Below are 19729 nucleotides of genomic sequence, written 5' to 3' on the forward strand. Positions count from 1 at the left end.
AATGATGGGATTGTTAAAAGGGCCTACAGGGCTCCAAACATCAGGGGACACTGTTCGATAGACCGTCTGTGTGAAGTGACTGAAGGATAAAAACTCCAGTTTGTGTTGACAAACTAAAAAGAAGTTCATGGTCCAAACATCCTGCAAAACCCTTTGAGAAAGTCACATCAACTGTATATAAAAGTGGACGTAGCTTCCATGTCTGAAAAATGCAGAAGTGCTTTCAGCTGCAATACCACCGCGTGCCACTGGAGGTCGGCTCCAAAAAGCCTCCGGCTCCATAGACTCCCATTCAACTTCTCTCATCAAATCCAAAGTGAATAAAATGTGTCCATCAGTTATCTCGGTGTTGTTAGCTAAAGTCACTCCTTCTTATTAGTTTTCTGGAGGTCCGTCTGAAAATAATCCCTCATTCATTAGAAAAGAAGATTCAAAAAGACCTGGTTTTGGGGGCGTGTCTGTTTGATTGACAGGCCTGTGGTGCCTGTTACAGCTATTGGTGGGCGGGACGTAGTATCGTCAGGTTTCCAATCAGATCGGTCAGCTCCACCGCTGGCTCCTCCCCCAGCTCATCCAAATATGGTCACTTCCTGCCCCAAACCGCTCCGAACTAGCAAAGATGGTGACGGACAGAATCTGAACTGGAGGCTTCATAACGTTCACAAACCAACGATGATCACTGCTAGAATTTACGAGTTAATTTCTGTTGATCCACTTTGACCATATTCTGTTAGACTATCGCTGCAGCCCTGAATGTTTAGAACCAAATATTAGTGCATACTTATCAAAACTGTTAATTAAAGTTAAGAAAGTGGAACTTAACGAGGAGCGACGGGAGAGAAATATGTTTTTTAATTTGTCTAATAATGGCAGCAGTACCGATGTGCTCCCTGAAGTGATGCTTCACGTTAAAATCCAACAAACAAACAGTAATAAACAGATTAAAAGCAACAGAGCAGAGGGAGAAATACGGTGCTGCACAGAACAAAACACACACAGGCCATGAATTTACCGTTGGCTGTTACAGGCAGTAAAGTTTCTGTTTAGAGGGAACACAGAGCTCTCCAACATCACCAGTCAACTTTCATTTATAGAGCTTCTTCTACTTCTCTAGTAGAAAACATGTTGAAATGTCAGAACAGAGTTATTACTGTCAGGCAGAGCTCCATCACAGAGTCCAACATCAGAGTCATGACACAGCAAAATGAACACTCGTGTTTATGCAGTGAGTTCTTGGTGTGTGTCCTGCAGAACATCCTCAGCTTATCTCGGCAGGCAAGAGAGCCCAAACACATCATTAGCATTAAAGTGCACCTTTTTGTTCACCCTTAATGGGCGGGTGTGTAATCCTCAGGTCAGAACTGCAGCGACAGTGAAACAACTTTATTTTTAGATGATTGGTTTCGGCTTGTGTTCTTCATCAGGGTCAACCAAAGGACTGATGGATAAAAAACACTTGACTGCATCTGGATCCTTATTATGGACACTAATAACAGACCTAGAAGGTGTCCATCTGCTGAGTCATCACTGTTGCTGTTAATCAGAGGACATTTTGTCTCACCTGGACCCGTTGCATTTATTCCAGCTGCTCCAGTATGTTGAGACGTCCCACTGTTGTCTTGTGCTGTGGCTCCATCATCTTCAGCAGCATTGAACTGGAGATCCTGCGGTAGAAGGCAGCACGTCGTACCTGCAGTTTGTTCAGTGTCCACAAACTGCAGCTCTCTTTTCTTAGATGCAGCTTTCTGCTGCGTGTTTGGTTGCATTGCTCTTCACGCTGTCTTCACCATGAACCTGCTGTTGGGAGATGTTGTTCAGACCAGTTGGAAATGTTTCCTGACACTTCTGAAGCCCAACTTCTACTGTTCTGCTGTGACATCATCAGATTCTCTTCTGTGACATCATCAGATTCTCTCCTGTGACATGATCAGATTCTCTTCTGTGACATCATCAGATCCTCTCCTGTGACATGATCAGATTCTCTCCTGTGACATGATCAGATTCTCTTCTGTGACATCATCAGATTCTCTTCTGTGACATCATTAGATTCTCCTCTTTGACATCATCAGATTATCTTTGACATCATCAGATTCTCCTCTGTGACATGATCAGATTCTCTCCTGTGACATGATCAGATTCTCTTCTGTGACATCATCAGATTCTCTTCTGTGACATCATTAGATTCTCCTCTTTGACATCATCAGATTATCTTTGACATCATCAGATTCTCCTCTGTGACATCATCAGATTATCTTCTGTGACATCATCAGATTATCTTCTATGACATCATCAGATTATCTTTGACATCATCAGATTCTCTTCTCTGACATCATCAGATTTTCCTCTGTGACACCATCAGATGTGACTGATTGTGCTCACATTCACACCTGCAGGAGTGAGTGAGAGAGAGTCGGAGCAGTCAGGATACTGTTCCTCCGACAGCTGTGTAAATCTTTGGGTCCCGTAGAACTGAACCTTCCTGTGTGTCCTACTCCGGTTCTCCCTGTTCACCCAGCTCTGACATGACTTCAAAGATGGAAGAGCCATGAGGACATAAACTGCCTAAATCTGTGGATGATGCTCTCCTGTAAAGTCCCTGCACTGCTCTAACCCAATCTAAGTATCTACAATAACACCAGTACAAATACTGTTATTCTCTAGAGGAAACCGTGTTAGAAGTTTTGCTGAAAATAAATTTGCTCTGACAGTACGGGATCCATCCTCAGCCTTCTTCCCAGTAATGTCACCGTAGAAAGAGTGAATCTGAAACAGTTCATCGTTTGCTGTGCAGGGAAGCATTAGAATTAATAAAGTAAGTAATATCACAATGACAAGTAATATAATTTGAATAATTAATGAAGTTACTGCTGCTGTGCCACCAATGTAAACTGCACTCCAAAAAATATAAAATTGAAAATGTAAAGTTTCAAACTGAAAGTAAAGTTTTGATATTGAACTATGAAATGTGCAAAAATGTATTCGAATTAAAAACTTTTTTTATATATGATAAGTATAGGAGAGTATAAATGTATAGTATAATTTTGATTAAATACAAATTGTATTAATTCAATTTACTTGTAGATTTTATGTTTTCAGATTTTATTTTTTACTTCCAACCTGGATTATAATTTTAATTTCATGATATTCTTTTAAAATAATCATTTGCTTCTCGTTTGTAATATATGTTGCTCTGTTATCGCTACACTTGTCCATGTTTGTGATTGGTCAGATACTGCAAACCCCGCCCCTTTAACATGGACATGCTCTCAGTTGGATTGGGAAACCCTTTGCTGACATAGTGAGTTGTTAACCAGCATCATGTGAACGCTTAGCATGATCTGGTTTGTTATGTTAGATCCAGATAATAAAGAGATATCTTGGATAATTTAAACCGGCTTCATAGTTCAGGCCTCTGATCTCTCAACACATCCACTATCATCAATCAATTGAATTAAGCATGTTTATATTCAGAGTTAGTCAGGTGCAGTGGTTTGCAATGTCGCTTCACAGCAGGAAGGTCATGGGTTCCGATCTGGGTCTTTCTGTGTGGAGTTTGCATGTTCTCCCTGTTCCTGTGTGGGTTCTCTCTGGGTACTCCGGCTTCCTTCCACCATCCAAAAACATGCACATCATGTTTAATTGTTGATTCTAAATTGCCTGTCGGTGTCAACGTGAGCGTGCATGTCCGTTCCTGTCTGTCCTTCTGTGTTGCTCCGGTGATGGACTGGCGACCTGTCCGCCTTCGTCCAAATGTCACACCCTCCCCCGACCCGGTTCAGGAAGATAACGGCTGAATGGATGGATGGATGGATGGATGGATGGATGGATGGATGGATGGATGGATGGATGGATGGATGGCTGATCCAAAGGATGACACAGGAGTCAGGCCGGGGAAAACTGCAGGCAGAGGAGACAGGAATTAGCAAGAGGCTCAGAAACAGTGAGTGGATTTCTTAAGATGGCTGGAGCGTGACTAACTGAGGAGCTGAGTCGCCTGTCTGGCAGCGTGGAGGAGGTGAAGCCGGGGTTTTGAAGCAGAGGTGATTCGACATGATTAGCCTCGGCATCCCGACACCCGCACACCTAAACCTACTCCTGTAATCTCCCACACACACAGACAGAGAGAGGGGAAGAGGGATCCGCAGCTTAGAAGAAGAGGGAGTAGTAGATGCAGAGGGCATGATTTTAAATGCTGACTAATAATCTTCCCAACACACCATTCTGGAACGCGATTATTACCCTTAATTCTTGCACTCGCTAAGATTTTGGCGCACCACCTCATATTAAGAGGAAAAATTATTACATTAGATGACGTAAACTAAAAGTCAGATAGCAGAAGCAGCAACATCTAAATTAAATTGATGTCCTTCTGCTATTCAAAGGAATACACTGGACAACAAAATATTAATGAACTTTTAATCAACTAACCAAGAATGAATGAAAAGATTGACAATAGATTACAATCAAGGTGGATGGATCCAGTGAAAAGAAATGAATGAATTCCGGTTTGCATTTTACTTGGTATCAGATGGGAAATCAGTATTGCAAATCACTACTGTGAGATAACTAATAACAATATTATCTACAGTGAAGTTTAATATAAAATAAGCTGTTCTGACATCAGCGTGTATCGTAATCAAGTGAAGAGGGGTTTGTCAGAGCTTTTTTGATCAAAACCAACAACCTTTGATGTTCATTGAAGCTGGAAACGTCTTAACAGCTGAACTCAGGGGGGTCTTTTTTCGAGGTATCATTTCTGGTTCCTGCCAGAGGTCTCTCAGCTGGTGGTGGGAAGAATCTGCCATCAGGCTGAACCAGAGGCCAAAACAACCAACAAGACCAATCTGTCCTCTCAAAAAGGACATCGGGCTAATCCCCAAGGAAACAACCAAAAACTAAACCGAACATAAAGGAACGGTGTCGGCGGCTCCGGAGCTGCATGTTTCTGTTAGTGGGCCCACCAACCTGCCCAGTGTTTAGTGTTTGTTGGCTCTCTATGCCGTTCTTTGCAATGACAGTAGTATAACAAGTACACGCGTACGGTCATTTAAGAACAACAACTGATTTATATTTCCGACACTGTCTCAAGGAGACTGCTCCCAGAAGGCAAATGTTTGAGCATTGAGCATTATGTTATTGTGATTGGTTCTACAGTGGTGGACAATCCATTTCGTAAGGGGAAGCTTATCTGTGAAACATTTCCCTGAAATCAATGTTCTCTTGTGTTGATGTTACTTTAAAACTTCAATCGTTGATGCAAATCACAGGAGCAAATCCACCAAGGCAAGAGTCACAAAGAAGAAATGGAGGGTTATGGAATAAATGATAAATATTTCTACTGAGAAGGGAAACACTGCAGAATCTCTCACACCTGTTCAACAAGTTATTCTTGAATGTGAAGCTGTTAAATGTATCACCTTTATCCATAGGCACTGTACCAAACACAATCAGATGTCTGAAAATATCCTGCCAGTAGTACTGACCCAAACCTCCTGGATAAACAGACAAACAGCTTCCAGTCCAACTCCCTGAAAACAACAAGCCAAAACAATCCACCATCCTGAACACACCTGGTTAAAGGTGTGATTCTTCTCCGCCGTGACCTCCGCCAGCAAAAAGGCTTTTTTTCAGCTGGTTTTCCTGCCGATTCTCTCTGTGCATTTCCGCTCCCATTGAAAGCTGAAGGCGCCCTCACCTCAACACAATCTCTGTTTATTGATTCAGATCTGGTATGTCCATGCTGCAGGCTGACTCAGACTATTCTGTAGTTGAAGGGAGAGATTCGGCCACAGCGGACAGTAGCTCAGTCAGAGGTTTGCAAACGCTCACACCGCTGCCCACCTCGTGTCTGTCTTAATAACCACCAGAGGGATTGGTGGGTATTATTTACAGCTATTGCAAAGGATGTTGTTACATGTTTGGTGACTGTCACAATTCACAGGTATGAAGATCCAAACACACGACACAAAAACACAAGGATTTATTGATTGATTGGTACATAAAAATAAGTAAACAGTCCAGAGAAACGAGGAGTGAGAAACAGGCTGACATGGGTTGGAGACTATCTACTGAGTTCCTGATGACTGAGAGCAGGTGGGCAGATTTAGAAACAGGTGGAGGGCAGTGTAGGCAGGAGACTGATAATGGGGAGAAACATTACCAACGTACATAAAAGGGGATGTAGCTTCCACGTCTGACAAGTGAAGCCAATGTGGAGGTGGCTTTAAGTGCAATACCTCTGAGGGCCTCTAGGGACTGGCTCCAAAAAGGCTCTGGCTCCGTAGACTCCCATTCAACTTCTCATTAAATACTATTCCAATAAAAAAAATTTAAAAAAAAAATAAAAAAAAATCATCAGTTGTTATAGTGAAGTTCACTGATATCGCTCCTTCTTATTTGTTTTCTGACGGTCCATCTGAAAATAATCCCTCATTGATTAGATATTAGGCCTCAAAAAGACAGCGGACAGGGAGGGTTGAGCTTCGCCTTTAGGAAACAGAGATCAAAGGACAGAAACTGCAACCTGCAATGCATCTGATTGGACTGTGATTAAAATGAATCTTTTACATGAAGAGTCTTTGGAAAATGCCTTGCTGTCATCTCTACATATGCTTTTGAAAATACAATAAAAATATAAAAAAAAAATAAAAAAAAATCATGTTATGGCATTTAAGCTCAAAATATGATTGACTTGCAGTTTCATTTTAATTGACAAAAATTTTTTAAGGTACAACAATCATACAATGAATAACATGACATTTGTCTGCATGCCAAGTCAGCAGCTACCATTCAAGATATGTTTAGAAATTAGAACATTAAATATATATAGTATAGTCAGAGATTTGATTTAGACTGTGATTACCTGTGCAAGTAAATCAGAACCATTAACTACAACAGCCAATGACATAAACTGTTTTATTCATAGAACAGCAGCTCTAACTGGAGAGACTTAAAAATAACCTGTAGCTGACACCTGTGTTTATTATCTCATTGTACCTGTAACGTCGGTTCACTTCCCTGTTAGCCCGTGCCCTTGTTTGAGTGATACTTATCCTTAACTCATTCTCTCCAGCTCTTGTGTTCTTTGGGACGCAGATTGAAATCAGTACATCAGAGACATTTATAGCACCATTTAATAAAAGGTCGCCCACGTCAGCCCTCCAAGGTCATGTAACGGTCTACTCGCACACCTTCAGCAGACTGTGTCACACTGGAAATACGGAGCTCAGTGCTTCTGTTTCTGGAGCTCAGATGAAATCATCGGCCCTCCCTTCTCTCCGTCTCCACCTGTGACAAACTCTGAAAGTTTGGTGAATTTATTCTCAGTCGATGTCAGAGTTATGTATGCGTCACGGTAATGTTTTGTGATACTCAGTCAGAAGGTCAGCTCCAAGCAGAACCAATGCATGAGGAACTATTGTCTCTCACAAACTTTTCTAACCCAGCATGTAGTTATACAGTGTCGAGCCTGTTATTAACTGCAGACATGTGAAAAAACATTTTATGGGGAGATGGACGTGAGATAATACCTAAAGGGTGAAAATGTTATAACACCCAGTCATGAATAAAACAAAATGATTTCCAGTTTGTAGTGAGAACTCACTGTAGAAATGTAGTGTCACTTCCAGTGGCGTAACAAGTCAGCGCCGGGTCACAATTCACGATGGGAAAAGCAGGACCTGCCCATCACCATGCATCAGATTGTCCCACTGCCTGCCTCATAAAAGACTTGGTTTAAAATATTTTCAAAGAATTTCATAAATATACGTCACTGGTGGCCCACGGTATTGTTTGTTTCTGTAGAGCCTGTACATGATCCAAACAATTTGTGTCGACGCAGTCACATCCTGGGAATAAAAATTGTTTGAGCACCAGTTCCATCCAGATGGTTTTGGCAGTGTACCAGAGGTGTGTACTACAAAGCAGGTCCAGGCTTTCTTTGTCTGAGCTGCTCAACAAAGCGGAAACTTGCAAACACAGATAATTGGCACCACGACGGAGGTTATCATCTTTCTTTGTTCACGTAAAAAAAAGGGTGTGAAGCTTCATTTCTTTCTTCTTTTGCAAAAAATGTGACGATCACGTGCTGCCCGTTACAGTCAAGAGGTGAAAAAAGTTATAATCGAGAGTTATGGAGAGCACATGGCAATAGAAACGGCAAAAAAACAACACTTGTGGTACCAGAGACAAATGCTGGTAGAAGATTGCATATTGTGTAGATTCAAAAGACACATTTATTTCACCACTTGATGCATTTTCAGGACCTCCCATATCCAGAGCTCTTAAAGTTGAAACGATGCAGCAGATTTAAACTCATGATTTAACTCTAAAGTGCATCTAGTTCATTTTGAAACCCTTTTTGTCATTAGGTATTTTATTTTAGCAATTAGAAATACAGTTTGATATATGTTTACAAAAGCCAATTCCACAAGTAACCCTAACTGATTGCACCATTAAAAATGCACAATATGACATATGAAACCATGGTAAATATGAGATGGACCAGCAGCATTAAAAGGACTTGGCAGCAAATCTGCACCAAGCATAAAAAAACATCTTTCAAAGTGGTATGCAGTTGCTGTGCCTTAATAATTATTTTATTGTATGAATGATATGCTGTGTAAAATGAAGTGTTAACCTTGCCTGAAGCAAACAGGAAAAAAATGAGAAGAAGAAAGGATGGCCAGTAATGAAGGCACCTCCCACTATTTGTTTTTAGGGCGCTCAGGTGTGAAAAGTTGTCTAATTTACAGTTGAAGGAGATACTATGCTTCTACGTGAGCTGCCAGCACACACCCTTGTGAACCCCCACACAGAGGAAACTGTCAAAACAAGATTTATTGTACTTTTATCACTGTTTCCTGGTGTGTTGAATCCATTCAATGCAGTTCTCTTTTTTGGGGGAGATCAATGATTCAGAGGAAACACTGTCTGTCCAATGTTACTCTGCGTTCAGAATCACATACTATTTATTTTTACTTTCAGTACGTACTGCAGCTACCCTTACAAAGTATGTAGTATGTGTACAACTGGGACATACAGTACACTCTGATGTATTGCTCATCTGGGCCACAAACTGGCCTACTACCATGTTACAGGAGCGGAGTAGTGTTTACGAAGCATGGAACAATTCAGCCTTTTTCCAATGTCAGGCATTTGTTTGATCCAATAGACATTATTGACACAACAAATATTCCTGAAAGAACAATGTTAAATGCTTTTTCACTGATTTTGCAAAACTTTTTTGTGTAAGGAATTTGTTATTATTTCCTCAGAACATGGTTCGTTCTCTTTGTGGGAAAAGGTTTCATTTAACTTTTGATGTGTTCGAAAAACCAGTTACATAGAACACAGTATCTGTAGTACAGGCTGTGTGATGTTAAGATTATGGTTTTATGCGTTATGTCTGTTTACTACATATTAGTTTTACAACAAAACTAGTTAACATTACTGTTCTTGGCATCTATGTTACGTGTATTTATTTTCAGTGGTGCCATTGGAAAGTTTTTGCCTCATGGCCAAATTCTGTTGCACACTTTTTTGGGCCAAAACGTTATGTATTGCGTGTTGTGCATTATTTGCATATTTGTTTGTCTTTGTGACCATAAAGTTAATAAAGTCTTAATATTAACAAATTCAAGTCTATTTTTTATCTCTAGCCAACTTAAAATTGTAATTGTTTGAGAAGTATTTTAATGACATTTAACAAAGTAAAATAACACACTAAAGGTACTACAAAAACTACTGTAACTGAACGTATACTATTAGGTTGTTGAAGAACAGTATTTTACTTTAGGATAAGGCAAATATTTGAGCTAGAAAAACTTCACATTTTAAATTGACTTGCTTTAAGTTTAAGTTGCACGAATGTAAACTGTTGATTTGAAATGAATCCAGTTTTTAAGTAGTTCTGACTTAAATCAATTGTGTTAATATAACTTGATAAATTAAGTTGAACAAACTTAATTCAATTGTGTGTTACCAATTGAAGTAATTTTATTGAGTAGGTTCAACTATTTTCTTTTTAGAGTGTAGGTGGCCGGGCTCAGCCTTAGAGATCGGGGGAGGAGCTCGGACATCAGGAGGGAACTTGGAAAGAGGTGCTACTCTTTCGGAAAGGAGTCAGTTGAGGTGGTTCAGCATCTGATCAGGATCCTCCTGGCCGCCTCCCTCACACCCAACTGACAGGAGACCTCGGGGAAGACCCAGGACACGCTGAAGGGACTATATCTCCTGCTGGCCTGGGAACGCCTCGGGATCCCCCAGGATGAGCTGGAAGATGTTGTGGGGGAGAGGGAAGTCTGGGTCAGCTTGCTTGGCCTGCTGCCACTGCAACCCGACCCAGATAAGCAGATGATAGATGGATGGATGGATGGGTTTCTAAAATCTGGATAAATCTCTGTACACAAGGGACAAGGCTGAAAACCAATATTGGATGGTGGTCAGCTTCAGGCAGCACTGCATTAAAAAAACAGCCCACAATTTAACGATACAATTTCTCCGTTTCAACATTTGATATGTTGTCTTTGGTCTAACTTCAATTAAACATGGGTTTACATGATTTGAAAATCATCGCATTCTGTTTGTATTTACATTTTACAAAAAACTTTGTGGAAAACAGTTGTACTTTCAGTTACATAAAAAAAAAACTGATCAGTGAAGGTCTGTCTGATTGCTGCTCCAGTTGGAGGTCCACAGTGATAAGGGCCACCAGTGCAATATGAGAGGCTCTCCTTACGTATTGTGGCATTGTTGTGCAGCATCACGCATGCTGTTATGGTCTGGCAGGCTCACTTGGAAGAGACCCTTATGACACAGATAGGAGGTCATCAGTTACATGTGCCTCTGTCCCCCACTAGCAGTCCATCAACATGCCCTGTTAAGCAAGTAAAGAGAAATGACTTCATCAGTGACACACTTAAACAAGCGATAGAATGAATTGTGTGTATCTGCCATACCTTTCTCAAACATGTGACCCAGCAAGGACTAAAACCCCAGAAATACCAGGGTGGCTTTTTAAAAGTACAACATCTAATTTATTTCTGACAGTTGCACAAATGGTTTGTGCAGCAGTGTTTCAAAGCTCTAGCGTACCTCCATGCTATTTGCCACCAATCACCTGACAGATATGAGTAACGGATAGTTTAACTGAACATTGATGCAATGAAAAGACTTTCTGTTGACGAAGTCAGCCTCATGTTCCCCTACGGCTCCACTTATTGGAATATGTGTGCAATCTATTGCACTTATCACCAGAGGGAATCCTTTCACATCATACTGGTTATTTATATAGTGAACTATTAACTTATACTACCTGCGACTTGATGAAACACACCTCTCACAGTAAGTGTGGGCAAAAGGCCAGAAAACACTACAAACATATTCAGTTTAATGAGAGCAAGTACAACGTTGAGAATTGCACAACGCACATTATTCTGGCTCGAGCTTTCTGCATCACCAGCTGGATGCTTGAAGGTTCCTGTCGCGAAAAAAAAACAGCGATTAGCAAACACTTTGTGTAACTGTAAGCACACGGCTTCATTTAGTGGCATTACCGACAAATGGCTCCATCAGTTTGCACGTATAACGTAACATAACGTATTCCCTCAGCTGACAATCTTCTGCGCTCATAGAGAATATCGTCAGGAAATGCCACCGGATCACTCCGGTCTGGAAAATCGTTCTCCATCCGAAGAGTTACACAATTCAGGCACTTAGATCCACGAGATTTTTCACAAAACAGTGGAGCCATTTTCAAAGGAGGTGTTTAGTGAAAGGTTGGTGCTTTTATAGGCGATTTAAACGAAACCCAGGAACGTAATCTGCCCCGGACCAGGTTAAGTTTGCAGCATACATTACCATGGAGATCTACCCATCTTAAAAGAGAGCCTCCTTCATGATACTGACGACTCTGGCTTTAGTCTCGCATACCTCGCTAGCCCACTAATCTCACTTTGTAGTGCACCCCTCAGTTGTTGTCCATCAGCAGTTGCTTGCTAGCAGGGACAATTCAGTGAAGTTTATTCAAACACGTTTGCTGTGTGCTCAGTGTTGACAGACAGAGAAACGCAGTGTTGCTTTGTGCAGTTGTAAAGCTGAAAAGACACAGCTGGGTTAAATGATTAATGGAGTTGTATTTTATTTATTTTACACCTCAGAGAAAACAGCTCAGTCTTTTCTTATTGACAGCATGCAGTAGTTGTGTCTTATATAAAAGTAAGAATTATTGGTATTTTTACTATATTGAATAGATAAATTCTTTGTAAATAAACTGCATTGTTAATTTACACCCAACTGTGACTGTTATACTCCCGACACCAGTATTATCATCTTTTGGCTTCTTCTGGAATGTGTTGATGTGGTCAAAACCCACCTAACTCAGGTCAGACACAACACAACACAAAATGGAAATCGTTTTTTAGCTAAATGTTTTTTGTGTCTCATAACATACAAGATGAGGCATGTTTTTAAATTTTTTTTTACCAGAACTGTTGATTTGTTGTCACTCAGTTTCAGTTCAGTGTAATAACGTCTATTACTGCAATAATGTAGTTCTCAGCAGTTGAAATCGAGCTCAGCTAGTTTGTCCAAGACTAAGAACCATTTTTTGTGACCCACAGCATGAAGCAGACCAAACATCACCTGTAAAGCTGTTTAATGGCCCCAAAGGTCCTTTATTAAAGGCTCTGACAGTAAAGAAAGACGTATATCAAAGAGGCCAACCTCGCCCGCAGTGATCTCATCTGGTACACGGACACACATGCTTTTAGATCTCAGAGGTGCTGGCGTCAGCTGTCGTTTCTGTATCTCCTCTCTCTTCTTCATACACATGACTGCAATCATTAAATTTGCAGATGACACAACAGTACTGGGACAGAAACAGGGAGGAGACACGAGACAAAGGTGAAGTCACTGAACATCGAAAAAAACAATTGATGTCATGATAGATTTCAGGAGAGACATTGAGGACCTCCTAAATCCTTCTAAACTTTGGTGAGGAGGGTTTTCACCTTTAATTTTTTGGGGACCGACATTTCTCAGGACTTCAGGTGGACCTTCAACACCACTGCTCTGACTAACACTTTAACACTTTACAGCATCATATAGAGAAACCCAACAATTCCCATGTGAGCTAGGAGAGAAAACTCCTCTTTAATGGAGAGAAACCTCAAACAGAAGGAAGGAAAAACTCCCTTTAACAGGAAGAAACCTCCGACAGAACCAGACTCAGAGGTGGGCGGAGCATCTGTTAACAGAACCAGGCTCAGAGGAGGGCGGAGCATCTGTTAACAGAACCAGGCTCAGATCAGAGGTGGGCGGAGCATCTGTTAACAGAACCAGACTCAGAGGTGGGCGGAGCATCACATGAAGTTCCCCAGCAGCTTGGGCCTATAACAACATAACTGTAGGATGGTTGAGGGTTACCTGAGCCAGCCGTGAAGAAGCCTCAACAGCGGCTCATTTGGGATGCCTTAGACAACCAGCCTGTCGACGCTACGGGAGTCTTTCTGTCTGGACTCAGTAGGATGTCTCGACACACTGCATAACATCATGATCTACCAACTGCTGAGCAGCAGACAAAACATCTCTCAAGAAAATAATTGGACTGCCCCAGTCTTCACTGGAAGACACATTCAGATCAAGCTGGTTCTGCAGAGCCAACAGCATCCTGAAGGAAGTTACACCGCTTCCCCTTCCTTTTACTCCGCTTTCATTAGGAGGCCTGAAAAACTGCTGAGAGCAACACCCAACCCCCACCTCCCCACCTCCCAAAACACAACACTACTCACCACAGGATGAACAGCTGAAACAATATAAAACTGAGGAGGAGTAGCCCAATAATTGTGAATGTAATAACATATGTGCAGTGCATCATCTTTTTAAATCCATGCCTTGTTATATTGAACAGGCTTGATTCCATTTCATTAGACTTTTTTCACCTCAAACAACTTCAACAAAACAGATTCTGCAAAGTGTACCATTTTACTTTTATAATTTACATTTGCAGATTTACAATAATGTATGCTGGACTGAATCGTAATAAATGAAAGTGCTCATAGTAACAAAGGAACATGTCATTAAGTGACAGGATCAACTCACTGCACCTGTGACGTTCTCCTCACCTGGTGGTGATCAGCCTGATGTGGGAGGTTTTATAGGAGGTGTGTTTGATGCTCAGTGGTGTGTGTGTCTCCAGAGGATCGGCACCTTCAGTTGGCTTGCTGGATTGTGGTGTTTATTTATTTTTTTGTTGGGGGTCAGTGGGCGCGTGCCGCGTGTTCTTTTTTTTTTTTTTTTTTTTACCAATATGGTGGAAGGTTGTTGCCTTCAGACAGCCTAAAATTCATGTTTCTGTCCTGCTCTCCATCTGACTCTCAACTGTGGTTTTGTTTGTTTTAGGTCCAAATTCTTAAGTTTTGATATAGACTTAGTATGAGGTATAAAGCCCCTTTTGCTTTTTCCCCCCAATAGTGACCACATTTGATCAGGTTTTTGTTTCTGGTTTTATTTTGAAATCCCTTACCTCATTCAATTTGAAGACGGCATTTATTACATTCCACCACTACCTGAAAAGATAAAGTGGCTCTAGTAACATTAAGTGGCTGTATTTTGACCTGACATCAACCATTTCTTAACATTCTGTGGAAAAATATTTTTTGAAAGTTTAAAACTAAAATCTTGGATAGGGCACCTTTTTTTTTTTTTTTTTTATTAAATGATCTGAGAGTGACTCGTGCCATCAGCTGACCTGCTCTGATTTAGTGATGGGAATGATCACAAGGAGAGAGTACTTGATGAGAGTTTCAACTCAAAGTAGAATAAATGTAATATGTCTGTGCTCTCATCTCCTGTTCCCTGTGTTCAGACTTCTGTCATCTAAACTTATGTCTCCTGCCGACAGTTCAACGGATTCATTAACAGTAGATGAAAAATGCTTTTGAAAACTTGAATGTCTTGGAGACCGTTTCCATGACGAATGTTCCCTACTACAGTGTGAACTCCCGTGTCAAAGTCTTGTCACGCATTCAGCCGCTCACATTAAACCCATTCATTGAGGAAGATGCTGTGCTGTTGTCAAACTCCCGAGTTTGTCTGTAATTAAAGTGTCCATGTGACATTTGCAATTGCTGTCAAGTGGAGAATCACACTCGCTGCCCAATGAACAAAATGACAATTGTGATGACACACTCAAGTGGCAAATGAGATTTTTATTATTATAATTATTATTCATTTCTTTCCTCCTGGTGAAGCTGTTTCAATGGAGCCGTTTTCCCGTTCATCGTCTTATTGTTGTATTTCTGTTTCACTGTGAGCTCCTTTTAAACAGACTAAAACCTGTATCCTTTTCATGGACACATGACAGGATTAGAAGTTTGTACTTTAAAATAAACATGCTGTTGTACCTGAGAATATTGTACACGAGTTGATTATTTGACTTCAGCGTGTTGTACAATTTGAGGAACTGTTAAATAACATCTGAAAAAGAAAGTATGTGGCCATAAAAGTGTGGGAGTAGTTTTTCCTCTCACAGGCTTGAGAGGAAAAACTGTCAGTGCAGTATCATATTTATATAATGATGCTTGGTGTATGAATATACACTATTTATTAAATTTTGATGTCTCTTTGAAATGTTTTTGGTAACAGGTTTATGATCTTTTGCCGCATCTCTCCGTGTATCCACTTGTTTCTGCTGAAGGGAGGTGAAGGCGTCCCACAGCTTGTCGGTGTATTCAAACACTCCCCCTTAATGAAGACACCCTCCACGGCCGCGAGTGTGACTCCACACACTCGATCATGGAATGAAGAGACCATTAAAATAGTATAAAATAACATAAAGCCCAGTGTGATGTCAATAAATCAAGTTAAAAAGGGTTAAAAGTTCCATTTTAAAAAGGAACTACTAAAAGATGTAAAAAAAAAATAATAAAAAAAAAATAGTTCACCACCAGCTAAAAGCGAGGGGAGTCAGGCTCTTGATGCTCCTGGGTCTTCAGTCTCGGCCACCCGTCCTCCTGAGTTCCTCCAACCACCAGGGACACGGCCGTCTTCATGTCCTCCCGTCTGTGGCCATATTTTCTGGTGCTCCTGTTGTGCTGTCCTCCTCTCTAGACTAAACAGGAGCCTGATGGGACAGCTCAGGGGTTCAGCTTCATGTTAGGTGGGCTTAGTTGGTGGTGTGAAGGTGGAGGGAGAACTCAGGAGGTGAGGTAACAACACGTGGACCGAAGCAGAAAAACAAAAACTTGTGTGTGTGTGTGTGAGAATCAAGTGAGAGGTGAGTTGGTGAACAGGGTGTGAAGATTATTTGAGGTGAAGTCGTGGTTCAGTGTCCTCCCCACTGTTGTGTTGCCTTCCTTTTATATACTAGCTCCACTGACTGATGTCCACCTTGTAGGAGGGGAAATCCTGAGGGGCGCTTCCGCCATTACAGCACCAATAATTGGTCCTTCAAACAAGGCAGAAGAGGTGCAGGAGATCAGTGAATCAGAGCAGCTTCAGTGGAATCAAAGCAGAGTGGCAACAAACACGCCTCAAAACTGTAGATCATAAAAGAAACATGCTAAAACCAATATAAAAGCAACAATACACAGCAAAAATAGAATACAAGCAATCCACACTGCAAAAATATAATGACACATTAACCAAATCATTAACCAACAAACAATCTCTAATTAGAAACGGGTGCTTAACTTTAGCATTAAGTTTGACATTCATCAAAATACAATTATTCATGTTAAACTGACCACACATGAACATGAATCTTTTAATTGTTGGTATTAAACAATAGAAAAATAGAGATTGGAGCAGTTGTGGCAGCAAACATCACAGAGATGAGTAGAAGTAACGTCAGGGTTTATTGGCTGGATTGGATATGATTTGAGACACAGCTGAGAATGTCAAGGTGATTTAGGAACATTCAGTATGAAGCTGATACCAATCAGTCAGTACAAACTTGACCGGAGTTTTCTGGACAAGTTAACGGTGGACTTCCCTGCTGTGTTTTCAGCATGAGGCTGAGGTCGGTGTTGATTGGAGTTTAGGCTGGAAGCTCGTCTGGTTCTGTCCATAGTTCAACTTCATCTGAAGCTACAAACTGAAAGCATATTTCAACAAGGCAATTCAAAGGGCTTTTCATAAAGTATAGAAAGCATCAAGACGAAATGTAAAAGCAACAGACAGAAACTCCTCCAAGCACACTCTGTCCTTACCTGTGTGTCATTATTCAGAACATGAGGCCGATTTAATTCTTATTTTAATCATCATGTTCTTTCCTCTTTCACTCTGTGACACCGGAGAACATCAATAAAACTGTTGCATGACCTGTTGTCAGTCACCGCAATTTGATTTCCACACACAGGTCCAGTTTAACATTGAATGAGGTCCAGCCCATGAAAACTTACACAAACTCGTGCTATTGAGATGTATTGAAAAGTAACATAAATATGTCAAGTTTATTTATTCGTATGGCAACTTTCACAGATATACAATCACAAAGTGCTTCACATTCAATCCAATTCAATTTTATTTATATAGCGCCAAATCACAACACAGGTTATTTCATGAATCTTAACGCATTAAAGTCCTTACAGCAGAACTTTATAATATTATACAGAGAAATTCAACAATTCCCACATAAGCTAGGAGGGAAGAAACTCCGCTTTAAAGGAGAAAAACCTCCAACAGAGGGAAGGAAAACTCACTTTAACAGGAAGAAACCTCCAACAGAACCAGGCTCAGAGGTGGGCGGAGCATCTGTTAACAGAACCAGGCTCAGAAGTGGGCGGAGCATCTGTTAACAGGACCAGGCTCAGAGGTGGCCAGAGCATTTGTTAACAGAACCAGGCTCAGAGGAAAGATAAACGATGGCACGGTAACGGCGCTCACCACTGGGACAAGGTCCTCTGGTTTAGCTCGAAGAGCTGGATGCTGGTCTGAGCCATCAGCCTCGAGCTGGCCAGTACTGCCTCTCTGACGGCCACGTAGTCCTGGAGGACGAGGGACCACCGACTCCTCATGATCCCTCCGGACTGCATGGTTTTTTCACTACGTGGTTATCGTGGTCAAAAGAATTGCCGATCATTGATGAGCGGTAACAGCACAGCTTTTTTATTGCCGATTCCTGCTCCCTACAGATATTTGAGATGGAGGATTCATTATTGTTGCTTCCTATTTTTATGCTTCCACTGGCGACAGCTGTTGCCACAAGTGTTACGTTTTTTTTGGTCCAATTGTTGTGAACGCATTCAAGAATTTCTTCCAAGAAGTTGTTCAAATGAGGCTCAAACTTGGACTCGGGGATGAACTGATTGGATTTTATGGACCAGAGGAGTTCACAAGACATGTTTGTGGTCATTGCTCAAGAATTCATACACCAGTTATGACAAAATGTTTCACAAACGTCTAACTGTTATGAGGTGGTGTTTTACCAGGACCCAAATGCAGGCTCACAGACTCAGGTTTTAGTTCCAAAGTACAATCTTTATTCCAACAACCATAAAACAAACAAACAAAAGGTGGCACCTACAGCGTCCACTTGCTTCCAAGTCAGGAGGGCAACTCCACCAACTGATCCAGGGAGACGCAGCCAGCAGGACAGCGGGCAGACTAGCGGACAGGGCCGCTGGAAAAACCAGAGTCTGTAATCCTCCGAGTCGGGATGGCAACTCAACCGACTGGTGACTCCGACAGGTAGCTCTGCAGGTGGAACAGGAGTCGGAGGAATGGGAACAGGACGGACAGAGAACGGACGGAGGACGGCGGTCCTTGAGGTGCACAACTTACATTCGCAGTAACTCGCCGTCGTCAAGCTGTTGCTAGTAGTAGGAGTACTAACTAATGCACCGACCCCCAGAGGAGTGCAGGGGCAGGGTACATATAGTCCGGGGAGGTGATCATGGAGATGCAGCACACCTGCAGGTGGTGATCCAGGGTGAGTGGCTGCAGCTGCTGGGACCGGTGAGGGGCGTGGCCACGGGAGGTGAGGAGAGGACACAGAACAAGCAGACAGGGGACTGAGGGGACACAGGAGGAGAGGTGATCGGGGGTAAAACGGAGGAAACAGAGGAAAACAGGACTCCTGACACTAACAGAATAAATAATTGTAGTTTAAAAAATTTTGCAGCTGTAAGTGTAACTCATCCTTGCCCTTAACATATCATCGTTGGATAATAGTGTAAACCATTAGAGGAATGTAAATGAAATATTTCACAAGACTGAACGTGTTATTGTAAACTCGTGACCTGCATCTGATCCCCTTCTGTTTGTTCCTCATTCATCTCCTCTTGTTCATCTCCCTTATCTCTGAGAACAGAGACCAAATGAAAACAAAGGAGTGTGTCTTGCTGAAGAAAAGAGGTCAGAAAGCCAAGTGGAGCCGGTAATTGAACTATTAGAGAGTTAGTTCATGCGTGGCCGCCCTCCGACTGCTGTCAAGAGGAACTCACAACACAGCCGCCTGCAGCTGAACGCGGTAAAACCAGCGTTGATGAACACAGTAACACCAGCGTTGCCAACGGTAACGCCAGCATTGATGAACACAGTAACACCAGCGTTGCCAACGGTAACGCCAGCATTGATGAACACAGTAACACCAGCATTGATGAACACAGTAACACCAGCATTGCTAACGGTAACACCAGCGTTGATGAACACAGCAACACCAGCATTGTGTGCCAGTGAGGAGAAAACACTCTGCATGTCAGCGAGGACATCCAGTCAGAACTATTAG

The 19729-nt window shown here is 41.7% G+C and overlaps 1 pseudogene; it reads right to left on the reverse strand.

The window, feature by feature from the left end:
* Positions 1–10136: 10136 nt before the first annotated feature.
* Positions 10137–11689, reverse strand: LOC138625155 (putative nuclease HARBI1; annotated as a pseudogene).
* Positions 11690–19729: the final 8040 nt, after the last annotated feature.

Source organism: Brachyistius frenatus, unplaced genomic scaffold, assembly GCF_029030835.1.
Source record: "Brachyistius frenatus isolate BFR_SWC_R1_liver_20210118 unplaced genomic scaffold, ASM2903083v1 Contig_59, whole genome shotgun sequence".
Classification (NCBI taxonomy): domain Eukaryota; kingdom Metazoa; phylum Chordata; class Actinopteri; family Embiotocidae; genus Brachyistius; species Brachyistius frenatus.